The sequence below is a fragment of the Cryptotermes secundus genome, unplaced genomic scaffold, assembly GCF_002891405.2.
Source record: "Cryptotermes secundus unplaced genomic scaffold, Csec_1.0 scaffold235, whole genome shotgun sequence".
NCBI classification, from domain to species: domain Eukaryota; kingdom Metazoa; phylum Arthropoda; class Insecta; order Blattodea; family Kalotermitidae; genus Cryptotermes; species Cryptotermes secundus.
Window position 1 is genome coordinate 593,629 of NW_019723301.1, and position 14,377 is coordinate 608,005.

At 38.5% G+C, this 14,377-nt stretch overlaps 1 protein-coding gene across 3 annotated transcripts in view; it reads left to right on the plus strand.

The window, feature by feature from the left end:
- LOC111861707 (endothelin-converting enzyme homolog) overlaps positions 1–14,377 on the plus strand; it is a 131,466-nt gene that overhangs the window by 55,124 nt on the left and 61,965 nt on the right. The window contains exon 1 of one of the 3 annotated variants that reach the window (XM_023846493.2): positions 7,460–7,651. The exons of the other annotated variants lie outside the window; for them this stretch is intronic. The gene's annotated coding sequence lies outside the window, so the exon portion shown is untranslated. Of the gene's footprint in view, positions 1–7,459; positions 7,652–14,377 lie in introns of those variants that run through there. 3 annotated transcript variants of the gene reach the window in all.

Sequence of the window (14,377 nt, forward strand, 5' to 3'; positions counted from 1 at the left end):
TTAAAATGAGAAAAACTAGCCAGAAATTAATTTGGTTCTAAAGGGTCCTGACGATGGTGGATGACAGAATTATTGGGTTTCTGGACTCTAGGTAACAGAGGACACAACGTTTGGGAAACAGATCCAGTTTCCCAAATGTTGTGTCCTCTGTTAACTAGAATTCCGGACAATGGAAAGAGTCCAAAAAACCCGGTAATTCTGTGAGAAATGAATTTGTCGACTTTTTATTAAAAAAAAGCACTAAAAGTCTTATAAAGTTTCTGCTGTAAAGGAATGAGAGAATGTAATGTTTCATTTTTCTTAAGTAAGATCTACGATTAAGGAAAATACAGAGTTCATAGCTGAATGAAACTGTACGCAGTATTTTAACACTTTTATAATTATAATTGCATTGTACTCTTAACAAATATTTTGAGTGGTAAATGATCACTATCATAATAATGTGTTTATATGGATCTATAAGGGAATATGATAGATGTAGTATCATGGGTTTTATGATGTAGAATCTTGAGTTATGGACGTAGAATAAACCATATATTTTATTAAAGTGTAATTTTATGACTAGTTCTACAAAATAAGAGGCGAATTTGACACAGTATGTGAGGTATTAGAACTTTGGGTATGGTGGTAAAGAAAACAACAGGAGAGACATAATATGCTCCTTCCTGCTTCTTTCCAAATTATGAATCTGATTGTGCGCATGCGCAATTGAAGTTCAGATATACACGGAGGACTGCAATATGCACAGACATGAAGCTATGACCGTCAAGGGTGTAATCAGTAAAGAGTGTAATATCCCAACAAATAAGTCCCATTCAAATTCACAGAAAATATTAGGAAAGAAAGATTACAAGGATGTACGGAAGTAATATGAAATAATTTGTTTAGTACACATTTCAAACTGCACGAATATGTGGCTGGACAAACAAACAGAAATAATGGTTTATCTACGATGACATTTCCTGCCTCATTGTAGAAAGTGGAAATCTGATGGCTGTATTAATCAAAGCTTCCTGCGGCAAAGTAAGTAGTGACTTAAGGAGGATATTTTGTTCTCCCAGATATCTAGTAAAAGGAACAAAGGAAAGGAAACTGATGAACTCAAGACTTGTCAAGTACAGAAGATATTTCGTTTGCACCGTCAGTGAGCTTTCAAATAGAAGGAGCTGGGGCAGCTGCCAAAATTCTTAAAGAGACGATCATTAGTTTCCTTACCAGAACTATGCGGCTTCTGAGAGCAAAGAATGAAAGAAAGTCCATCAAATTTTCAGTAGGAGAGACTGTCCCACTTTTGCAACTGTTTTAACGATAGGCCAATATAATTTTATGGTGGAGTTAATCGAAAAATCTCATTCATGATTTGTATCCTTCATCCGCTGAAGTACTTGACGCAATAATGTACTTATGTGGACGGTATAATGGAAACCGAGGAAAACTGCGAGGTTAACGATGGAGAATGATTCTCCGATTACAAGAGCCTACACTCATATTTGAGGAGACTTAAGAAAAAGCACAAAATAGGCCGAATCAGGGCTCAGCGACTGAAGTATTCTTGCGATATGATTTAGTGCCCTTGTATATTTCAAACGAGATTGTAGAGACCTTATGGAACATACTGACTTCCCTCTTCTGTTATCATGTTTTTCCTTTGGCGCTACACCCCCAATTTGGGCCTTGGCCTACCTCCAGGAACATCTCCGTTTTACTTCGGTTTACTAGATCTTAGACACTCGGTAGGACTCCTTGGGTGGGTGATCAGCTCGTTGCAAGGCCTGTACCTGTACACAAATACATAAAAACGCGCGCACACACTCACACACACTATACGTCCATGCCCTGAGTAGGATTCGAAACCACGATCCCGACTTCCGAGCGAGCGAGCGATGACAGAGCATGCCTTAGACCGCTCGGCTATCGTGCCCGGCCTACCGTAAGCTTATTCGACTGAAATATCAGCATTTGTTGCGCAAACAGGTAAAAATGAATTATTTAAAAAATATACTGAGAAAGCAAGGAAATTGTTCGATATTTGAGTAAGGCCCATCAACTGGCACCCCCCCATCATATTATTTTAATGCATTCTATTCTTATCTTACCGCCTAAATTACAGAAATATTAAGACGAGTTGGTACGACGGAATCAAGGAATTAATGCAAGAGCGAAATAAACCCGTACACGATGCACTCCGGACCCGGATAGGGCCATTTTTAGACGTCAAAATCCCCGTATATTGGACCATAAATTATGGAAAATCAAGAAGTCCTTTCTGTGGTATCGACTGAGATTTGGATCCATATTAAAATGTTATTTGGCTGTCATTATATTATTTTCAACATTTTCAGTATGTATGGCAACTGCCGAGGCATTCTCCAGTCTCTTCCACTGGTTCCATATGCCACCTATGTCCTCTGTCAACTCAACAGAGGACATAGTTCATATTCGACGATTTTCTGACAAAAATCCTGAAACAGTAATTAAAGAACTTCTTCGATACCGCGATCATCTCGCTAGGAAAATGTCACTCATGGTTACCAACGATAAACTTTCCCAGAAGAATTCTATCTTCTGGGATATAACACCTTGAATTCGGGTGCTGTGTTTGCTACCTCTCTTATGCTTGTTTCTTGCTTGGCTTATTTTTTTACCCTGAAGATAGAGGCGATATTTTCCTCTGTTACATCAGTTAATGACATGACTTAATATCCCGGAGTCCATAACTTTGCATAACATCCTCTGTGAGAACTTCAAGTCCTAAACACAGAGACAGTTTATAAATCATGTACTGACTTATTTTGTTAGTTTTCTTCCTCAGAACTGTTCCCATTTCAGAAGTATTCTGAATCTATGAGCTTTACAGACAGTTGGTAGGACTCCTTGTAGGAGGGATCAGCCCGTCGCAAAATCTGTACCTAAACACAACATAATTAGAGAAAATAGCATGCATCCATAAATTGAGTGGGACTTGAACCCACGATCCCAGTGTTCGAGCTGGAGAAGACAGTTTGTGCAAAAGACTGTACGGCCATTGTGATCGGCTTGTGTCTTCTTAGTTTATTGGGAAAGTATAGCGCCCAGTGTCACTAGAGACGGCATGCAAGATAAGACAGGTGACTGACCTGTTAGACGTTCCAGTAAAGGCCCGTCCACATTACTCATGCTCGTGCTCGCCAGGCTTATGCTCGTGGACTGCAGAAAGTCGACTGATCAAGGGTCGTCATCGTCCACATGACTCGGGCGGCTTGTCGCGAACCCCTTTGATGTACCGACAACAAGCGGAGCCTCACGAACCAGTGGCTCGTGCGGCGCGTATTGCTTGTCTCGTGACGTGTCATATCGTCCACATTACTCGCGAGCATAGCGAGTTACACGAGCACGAGTAATGTGGACGGATCTTAAGCACTACGCAACAAGAAAGTTTGGGTAAAATTAAGGAGACTATGACGTCAACTCGTCCAGAAGATTGAAACAGGGTGGATGTGCATAATGCTTGTCATGACAGTGTGCGGATAGAAAGAGATGTTCGGGGAATAGCTGTACCTCTGCTTTGCGGCAATCTTACGCTTCTGAATATATGAAGAAAATCGCAATGATATTTCGTTTGCTCTTAAAGTAACTGTTCTTTCTTCTTCATGGTAGAGACGGTGGATTATAAATCAAAGAGAAATTGTTATTTAACGGCATAAAGTCCGTTGAAATTTCAATTAGAAGTTATTAAAAATCTTCCCCAAAAGTAACAGATCTCAGTAAATTCGGAAAATTCTATACACCGCTATAATTGTACTATGATACTAAATTCCATAGAACAACAATAAGCATTACGCACTGTTGTTGTCTACAGGAAATGTTTAAGAAAACGGTTACCTGCAGAAGTAAACTAAGTAAAAACATAACCTCTCGTTTTTCAATTGGTGGCAGAATATTATAATGTCAACCTTCTTATTCACCACTAAATAACAGTGACACATTTCTTTCAACCGCAGCGGCACGCAAACTGTGATACACCATGGATTTGTGTTTTGGCTCTCAAATTTCAATTAAACACGGACAGACGCTTTTAAATATTTAACTATTACCTGCAAGAAAACTCACCATACCCTTACAAATATCATGTTAATGATGCATAGGAGAATAGACGTTGCTTATTCTGAAATACAATCGACGCGCACAATTTGACCCCGTGCATAAAATGCCCATTAAACACGCGCCCATACAATCCGTAACTCTACTGTTGCGCGCGTGCCCCGAGGCCTCTGTGGCTCAACAGTTCCTGCGGAGAGCCAATAAGTCACAATATGTTAAAAATAGTTACCACCGTTCCGTAAAAAGTTTTTTACTTTATTTAACGAAGAAGTGCCAATGGATTCGAATAATATGTGAAAATTTAATGAGTGGCAATAGAGAAGGGAAAGGAAATGGAGCAGTCCTGGAGTAACTAATTCTCTGGCATTAAAATCCGAAATTTCAAAGCCGCTAAGTGCCAAGTTCTCCACTGGATATGAACCCGAGGCATTTCAATCGTCCTCTCATTTTCATAACCTCTTTCACTAAGATCCATATTACTGGTATTGTCCAGTCTTTGTTTTGCCTTCAAAGTAATCGCTTTCCAAATATTATTTATGTTAACAATTTACATGAATTTCTCCTCTCTCTATCCTAGCTATATATTGGACACATCGCAGTCCCTGGTTGCACCGCCATGTTTGAAAGTAATGTTGATGTAGTTCTACTCCGCCTGTTGTCGGTAGTTGGTTCCGCGAAAATGCGACGCTCTGCTAAGCTGCCTTACAAGTAGCAGTTACTTCCACAGGAACACTTATACACTAAATGGGAGATGCGCTCTTAGGTGGCCAAGACTCAGATCATAAAAACTTAATATACATCTTTATAAAGGCCTGATAGTATTTAATCTTTACAACGGCAATAAATATTAAATATAAACAATAAAATAAACATTCTGCTAAAACAATGATTTTCATAAGTTTTTCGACACTATAGGTACATTCTGATTTCTATAACTTCCACTGTTATTTCATTACGTGTCATTTCAGAGTTCATGGAAAAATAAAACGCGCATTAAATAATGTTATTAAACAAGGGCTTGTCTTCAAGAAATTGAATTCTTTCCTACGTGAGTGGCATTGATTTGTGAAGAGAACAAAGTTTCTGGGGTCTTTCTTGCCTTCATTGCATGGGTTGTTGCTGGCCATATGGTATGTGTCTTGGGCGCTCTTCCGAATGACTCTACACTGGGATTTGCAACGTTATAGTGGAGTTAGGTTTTAATTTGTTATTGGTGCTATCGCGAAACGACGTTGTTCAGGGCAGCTGTATGAAGAATATAACCGTATTGATCTCTTAAGAACTAAGTAACAGCACAAGAAATCAGTTAGAAAGCCACTACCAGGGATGCATCCCGTTTCATGAATCTCCCCAGTAAAACACACATTGCTCCTGAGCTAAACTTTTCGATAATATGCAATTCCACCAAAGTTTATATAAATATACTGTATGGTTATATTTTGAGCTAGAATTTATTCTGAGTTTTGAAATGAGTTGATACTAAAAAAATATAACGGTTCAGGACTAAAAATGTAAAAACTCATACTCATAAAATAGTTTAAATCACATATTCGATCTGTGAATTGGAGGGATTAGATACCTCCTCCATAGGATAACTGAACATCCTTGTCTGTTCGTTCGTTGAAAGACTCGCGGGAATTACAGCGGATATTAGAATGATAGTTTTGTGTTTCAGGAAGAAAATAATCATGCCTTGTTTCAAATAAAGAAGAAACAGCGTCAGATTAAGTGGTCCTGGAATGCGAATGAAGTGTTTTCAGAAAGTCACTAAGTGCTGGAATAAAATGCAAATTATAATCTAATTATATGTGGGATTTTTCTTGCATTGATTATTTGTCGTTAATACCCCGATGTATTTCCGTCACAAAATACCATTTTTTGGGGCTATACCACATTAAAGAGGAACTTGGGCGTAGTTAATTGGAGAGCAAAGGCACAAGAAAGGGATGGCTAGAGAAAGTTTTTAGAGTAGGCCAAAACACACTAAGGGTTGTAGTGCCACTAATAATAGTAATAAAAATAATACCATATTAAAGGGAGACTTTACATTTCATACATACATATAAGGAATTTAAATCTCCAAGTCATGACTTTCTCATAAAATGCTAAAATTACGCTAAAATGAATATACTCGTACATAGGCATACGTATTGCATCTTTTATATGTATATATACTTGTTTTTATGTGTGTGTGTGAGTGAATTTCCCTCTGGTATGATACAACACTCTGAAGATGGTCTTTCATGTCCAAAATATGCCGGGCTAATAACAACATAAAATCAACACTAGAAAAATGAATGTACGTATATTATACGTGTTGGATGGTAATTGCATCTTGTTTAATACGGACAGTAAAGTTAAGGTAAAGTTACCATTATGTTTAATTAATTAAACATTACGTCATGAAGGGTATGAGGGAGTGGATGTATAAATCCACATTTTCCTGGCAGCGGCACTAGTTGGAGGTGAGTGGTAGTTTCATGCCCCATGCCGTTTTATCCCCGGGAAAAGAGTCCCCTGTACCCATTGTATGGGAGGATGGGTGGAGCCCAGTCTTGACGAATTGCAAAAGAGAAAATTCTTGCCCCCACCGGGACTCGAACTCCGACCCCTAGGCCTTCCACCCGTAGCCAGTCGCTATACCGACTGCACTATCGCGGCTCCACAATACAAACAGTATATAGAAACAATTAACTGCAACACGAAGCTGTTTACTGATTTGTGTACTTAATTTTCCATTAGGTTACTACCGTGAGTACGTTTAATTGCTTATTTCTAACATGCTGCAAGAAACCTTCTGAATTTCTCTTCAAGTCGAATCTTTCCTCTGAGTCAGAATTTTTGCGTTACTTAAAACTGAGCCGTATATTTATTCTACCTTGAAGATATAGGTTATGTAATGAAATGCAGAATATAAAAGTGAGCTAAATTTTTTAAATGCTACTTCCATATGCACAAGTCAGAACATTTTCACATTAACCTCTACCTACGCCGTAAACTAGCTTATGGCAGACTTCAGCGTCGACGGAAGAATGTTTTCTAAAATACAGAGGCGGAAACACATGGCAAGAACTAAATCATCTTCACTACGTCGTAAATGCTGAAATTCGAAATGGAAATAACACTGTTAATATTATATTTTACTGTACGCCAGGTCTTTTTTATTATTAAAATATATGGCGCAGAATAAAACACTAAGCATACAATACTATATTTACTGCCCTTCTGGTAGCTATACTCGTATGTTTACAGAAGCAGAACTTGGCCATGTATTAAAGGGTCAGCTGTCGCCGATTAACAGTGCAAGAACTTTCTTGTTTTACTCATTGCTTATAAGCAGGCAGTTATATATAATGTGCCGTGTGGTATGAAACACGCGTGCGTGCGCATTTGATCATAGTGAAGCATACGTCTTCATTCAGCGCTGTGACGCCAGTTAGGCTGGGTGTTTCTCTCTAGTTCCGTCAAACGGAGCTTCGCATCTCCCAATGCCAATTATTATGTAAGTTCTCCGTGATGTCATCTGAGTACCTGATTATTGTGTAGTGCTGTGAGGCGCTTTACCATTAAGGTAAGAGTGAAAATACTGTATCTTTATACTTAAATGTTATTCGCACAGCATGTATTTTGTGTTTACAAGCATAAATGGCACTAGGATTGGCTTCAAGCTCCGATAACGGCCATGACCGTGATAAAATATGTGATAATAAGAATGACAAGTGATCGTAATTCTTTGAATGAAATAAACAAAATCTTGTGGATTAATTGGACTCGTGTGGTACAGACTGTGTGGTCTTTATATCTAGCCCTCTGTCGTGTTAAATAAAAATTTACATATCTCGTGACAAAATTTTCTGTTTCGTTTAGCAATAACATCAAACCCAAAGGAATCAAACAAATTAGGACTTTTTTTTTCAAATGTGTGTTTGTATTATTCGAAATTAACTCAGATTTGGTTCGAGATGTATTCCATTGCTTACAGTATTTCTAAAATCCAAGCAACTGAAACAGTTCACAGTATGTTTCCACTTGACAGGAATTTACGTTGATATTTTTTTCAGTCAACTCCCAATTAAACCAAAGTGCAGTTTTAAAGTAATTTGTTGTTTATTATAATAACTGTCACCGAAAAATAAATTCTGCACATGTATAGTAATGACTGTACGTGCCATGCAAAGTTATGTGTATTCAGATTATCAAAAGATTTAAAATTTTCTTAATGATTGGTACTTTAATGGATATTCGTCACAGTACACTTCATGTGGGGCCTGAGACCCGTGGCGAGGCGTTATATATTAATGAAGTGACAGTATGTTATGTTAAAAATGGCATCTTATATCACCAAAACTTTTTACAGTGTTAAGGGCTTACTGCAAAGATAATTGTTAATTATTTACAAACATTTTATTAAACATCTGGTTGCTGTTAATTTCATAATCTAAGAAATAATTTTGAGTCAACATTGTAACAAAGTTACATAATACATACGTCAAATAAGAAGACCAGTTTTGTAAAGCCTTTAGGTGCGTGTATAAGTAGCATAAGTTACAAGCTTTAAAAAGTTTTAGCTCAGCATATCTTGTTAAAACTTGTTGGTGAAAACTCATGTTATTTAAGGTAGTTTTATCTTAATCACAAACATATATTTTATTAATTGCTGAAACATTAATGGAATGATTTTTCGAATCTTTAAGGAGGTGGAATATGGAATGTTGCTTAGTTATTTTTAAATGTACTGTTTTTACTGACCTACTCCAATAGACATAAAACATGTTATGACACAGATATATATGCAAACAGGATCAGTAGAAACCCAGCATGTAATGTTGGTTGGTTCGTTGGTTTCCAATGTCTGCATTTGGGATCATTTAACCCATTTCGCTTCTTGCTTCCCAATAGAGCACTCAAGTTCTTGTTTTGTTGCGTCTTGAAGAAGTTTGCACTTACCTCATGTAAAACGGCCTCCGTGGTCTAGAGGTAACGTTCCCACCTCATGACTCGTAGTACGCGGGTTCAAATACCCAGCGGAGGTCGTCGAATTTTTAAGGGCGGAAAAATTCAGGGAACAAGTCCTCCGTGAGGGCCTTTAAGCCAGGGTCCCGTGTCGTAGCTTTACGGCACGTAAAAGAACCTCATATCTCCAAAGGAGGTCACTGAGCCAAATTAACGGACGTTTCCCGCCCAACAGCAGTCTCTAATACCCCTGGTAGATGGGGGGAGCATTATAGATACCTCTCACCTAGTACAGCCGGTCTCGCTGGCTGGGCGGGACTGATGGCAAGCACCAGTACCGGTAGGATATAGAGACTGGTAGAAATCATAGAGGGAAGCACAATGGACCAATACAGGTATCAGTGCATGGGGAAACCCACCCTTTCCAATAACTAACTAACTGACTCTAATAATCTGGCCACCAATTAAGAAAATAAATTTTTTACCCATATTTTAATACTGTCAATGAAAGATCAGTTTAAGCGGGAGAGTAAGAAATTAGAGATCATATAGATTCTCCTCGAAAGTTTTGGTAGTAGGCCTAAAATTTTACGAAATTTTCTCCTTTTGCAATATTTACATTGCCTTGGGATTAATGGCGCTTTNGGTTTAAGTGGGAGAGTAAGAAATTAGAGATCATTTAGATTCGCCTCGAAAGTTGTTTTGGTAGTAGGCCTAAAATTTTACGAAATCTTCTCCTTTTGCAATATTTACATTGCCTTGGGATTAATGGCGCTTTTCTAACATGGCCGCTTCTTTGATATACTGAGCCAAACAACAACAACGTTCCGATATCTACGGTCAGAGGATCTGAAGACGCTGAAAGTGGAAGAACAGTGGTTCAGTATGGTGATAGCTCTGTTGGCTGAGGGAAATATTACGAGTGGATAGAATGATTTCATATGAAGACGACCGTGCAAAGTACGTGGCGACACATCGGCACGCGTTCACATTTTGCCGCATGGAGACTGTGGTTGTATATTTAAGATAAAATTACAAATTCTATTCCAAGGAAGCCAAAAGAAGACGTCATATTTTTTATAAATCCTGTGCTATTATCATAGCAGCAGTGGATATATGCATTGTTTGTTTCCCAAATGCGTGGTTCTTCATTTTCCATACATCGTTAATTTTATAATCATGTTTTCTATTAGTCTTAACATTTTCCTGCTCTCCTGTTTACTTCCTGTTTTCCTGTCTGGTCTGAGCTTGTTGCTAGGAGACCATACACGGATTTAACGAGAAATAAACAATCTAAGCGAACCGCTGGTTCATCTACAAGAAATTATTTAATGCATAAAACGGCGCCAGCATGGCAAGTAATGGAAGATCAACTTATCATGTCGTTTAGCTCTTCGAACTTTAACTTAACGATGAGTAAGAATATTTCCGTTCTTGGATTTCTAGGTAGGATTCTTACGAGTTTAATAAAGACTTTTCTTTTGCCCACTGCAATTATCGTGTCCGGCTGTTTATTTTCTTTTCATTACTTCCTACTATACTAGGACATTAAGCATTCAGTATGTAAACAAATGGAATCAAATTAGGAATTCTTTGTGCCATGTGATATGTGAAGACAATGTTTAATAGGCGAATCGAAGTGAAATTTGGTGAAATGTGTGGTGTCCATTTGGAGACGATAAATTTAAACGAGGTTTACAATATGGAGGTTTTGGTCTGCTTGAAAAATAGCAATTAGTTCCGAAAATGTTGTAAAGGAATATATTTGTATTAAGACATTTTGCAAGAAGGGAATAACGTTCACGCTTAAATTCAATTTTCTGATAAACGATCAGCTTTGTCATATAAATGATGGTAAATACATATAAATTTTCATAAAGTCGATGCAGGAGAAGTGAAGGCAATAAATATTGCAGAAAGTCCGTCTGTAATTGATTGTAAACGTTGTATTAAGGGCAATGGTATCGATAGCTGGTCACAGTAGCCAAGCGGTCTAAGGCATGCACCGTCTTCGTTCGCTCGGAAGCCGGGATCGTGGGTTCGAATCCCACCAAGGGCATGATTGTTTAGAATTTGTGTGTGTATGTTCTTTGCTTTATTTGTGTACAGGTAGAGGCCTTGAGACGAACTGATCATCCGCCCAAGGAGTCCTACCGAATGTCTAAGATCTAATAAATCAAAGTGAAACCGCGTTTCATGGAGGTAGGCCAAAGTCCAAATTGGGGCTGTAGCGCCAAATGGTATCGATTGTTTGTTTTATTCCTAGTGGGGTGGGACTAAGTCCCTTGTACTGCGGCCACTTCTGGCCTATTGTACCAGCCCCAGATGATCTGTGAAGGTTATTGTGGAGCAACTGGAGGAATGAAGATTGGCAGGGGAAACCGAAGTACTCGGAGAAAACCTGCCCCAACACCAATTTGTCCACCACAAATGCCGCTTGAGCTATGGCGCGGCCCTTGGTATCGACTCTACCAGTGAAGAATTAAGTCTTGATGCATAGATTAAAACTTGCCCAGCTGTACATTCTATAGATTTCTAAGAGGAGGAGGAAAACTTTTCTTGTGATATCAAGTCATATGACATATTCCTCTTCACTTCCTAAGTAACCTTCTACCGAGCTGACTAATAATATACTGTACATGCTTTAGTCGTACACTAATGAAGTTTAACCATGTATGTATGCTCTTCATGGAAAACTGAATTCAAGCAGAGACAAAGGGCCATTATATTGTCATTGTAATAGGGAGGCCTACATATTAAGTGCCCACTTAGATTAGCCTATTGTTATTTCGGACGCAGTTTCACTTAATTGATCTAGATGGACGCGTTTTTATGTGCCTGTTTTGAATAAAATAAGTCTTCAAAAATACTATAAACTAGTTTGTATCCCACGATAAACAAAAACTACCCTTCACATACCCCTGTATAAGTTTACACAACGTAGCAAAGAAGGTTCATATGTGAAAGCTTGGAAATTCATTGCATCGATGAGCCCCAAGCGGCAGAATTTCGCAGCTTTCGCAAAAGATCGAGGAAGTTTTATCTTTCGAATTGTTATTGAAACTCGTAACTGTTATTTTCACAGACAGTTTGTTACCGCAAAAGGCTTACACAACTACATATGTACACAATGGATCTCGGAATGTATGGCAGTTCCTTTCCCTTGAATCACTTCTTCCCGTAAGGAGTAATACTCGATAATGCTACGCCTTTTCAGATTGCACTACGGAGACAATTTGATCAAAATTGCGCAGTTTCGAATACGGTACTATTTTGCATACAACATTATAGTAATTCTTCCTCCTCGGAAACAACACATTGCACTTAACGCATGACCTTGAACTTAGTTGCCATTAACTCTCACATTACTTCTCTTATATACATAATTTGGCACTGTGCGACTAATTCTTATTCCACAGTTTCTTCTGAGACGAACAAATTTGTAAAGAGTAACATTAGTACTTGCTTACTCATGGAGCTGAGCCCTTCTGAAGGAGTCGCCAATTCTGCAGCTACTCAAGAATTTCCCAGCATTTTATGGAACTCGAAAGTTCATTACCGTGATCACAAGAGCCACCCACTTGTCTCTATCCTGAGCCAGATATATCCAATCCATACCATCCCATCCTATCTCTCTAAGATCCATTTTAATATTATCCACCCATCTACGCCTTGGTCTTCCGGGTGATCTCTTTCCTTCTGGCTTTCCCACCAATATCCTATACGCATTCCTCGTCTCCCCATTCGTGCTACATGCCCTGTACACCTCATCCTCCTTGACTTGATCATTCTAATTATACTTGGAGAAGAGTACAAGTTATGAAGCTCCTCATTATGCAGTTCTCTCCAACCTTCTGTCACTTCATCTCTCTTCAGTCCAAATATTCTCCTCAACACCCTGTTCTCAAACACTTTCAGTCTATGTTCCTCCCTTAATGTCACTAGTAGATGACAATATTTTCTCTGTTTTAAAAACGTCCACGATAAAAGGAAGTTACTATTTCATTCACTATTATACATGAATTTACGAGACACTGGGCATTTGGTTACTCTCTGACATACACCAGAAAGAAATTCGTTCGAGGGTAAACTGTTGGACATGTACCTAATTTTACGAGCCATATCCATGGACATGTACCTAATTTTACCAGCCATATCCATCTACGTATGACCTGAATGCACATAAAATACAACATAGTTACATGGTTCTGTTGCTTCATGCAATGAATGGGCGTGTTGGTCGAAATTGCGTAGAAGTTTAAAGGGGCACTCTCTCGGCAGTCGGAACACCTATATTTCCCTTCCGCCATGTTGCACTTTACCTCGTCACCTAAATGGAATAGAGTATTTATAAAAACGAGTATGTCCACAGTGAGCTATAAAAGAACCTCAAATATTGGGAAGCTTTTTGACAAATATTTGATGATAAAGCAAGGAACACACCAGGTTTCTTCATCGTAACTCTCTGCCACTTTTGTGCAGAATATTCTCTGACTCTTCGGGAGATTATCTTCATCTTCTACTAAGAATAATTAGATACAACAGTAGCAATACTTCATATTGGATAGGGGTTCTTTAACTTGTAAAGTTTAGAACACGTAGTTATTACAGGATTCTGACGATGGTGTATAACACACAGAGATATTGGGTTTCGGACTTTATCCATCGTCCTGGATTTTAAGATAACTAAGAAAAACACCACGTTTCGAAAACTGGATCTGCTTCCGTCCTCAGGTGAGGGAACACACCTATTCTGTTGGGTCCCTTAGAAAGAGCTAGCCTCAGTCACTGCATCTGTTTCCGTCCTCAGGTGAGGGGAACACACCTATTCTGTTGGGTCCCTTATAAAGAGCTAGCCTCAATCCAGTTTTCGAAACGTGGTGTTTTTCTTACTTATCTTAAACAACAGGACGATGGATAAAGTCCGAAAACCCAATATCTCTGTGTTTAAAACACGTGTATTCATTTTTTAGCCACCTCAATTTCTTTTGCAAGAAAAGGCAGGCTAATAATATTATTTCCCCTTTCCAATAATTGTTTTCCAGTTGTCGGATGTTCATTAAACACATCACCATTAAAGACGACCTCAATTTTTAACTTTAAATTTCCTACCACAAATGTCAACATTCTGAAAACGTATGAGTTTGGAGCGAAATTAACGTCACTAAAGCCAGTTATCTCAGGATTCGGCAGTTCCTCTCTAAATCTTCGACAACTATATAACAAATCTTGTAGTTTCTAAAACGTGGCAGAGGTGCCTACTCTGCATTTATCTCGCAGTCTAGTGTTAATAAATGATGAACTATTGGACATAACATGTTAAATTTCACATGCAAATAGACTG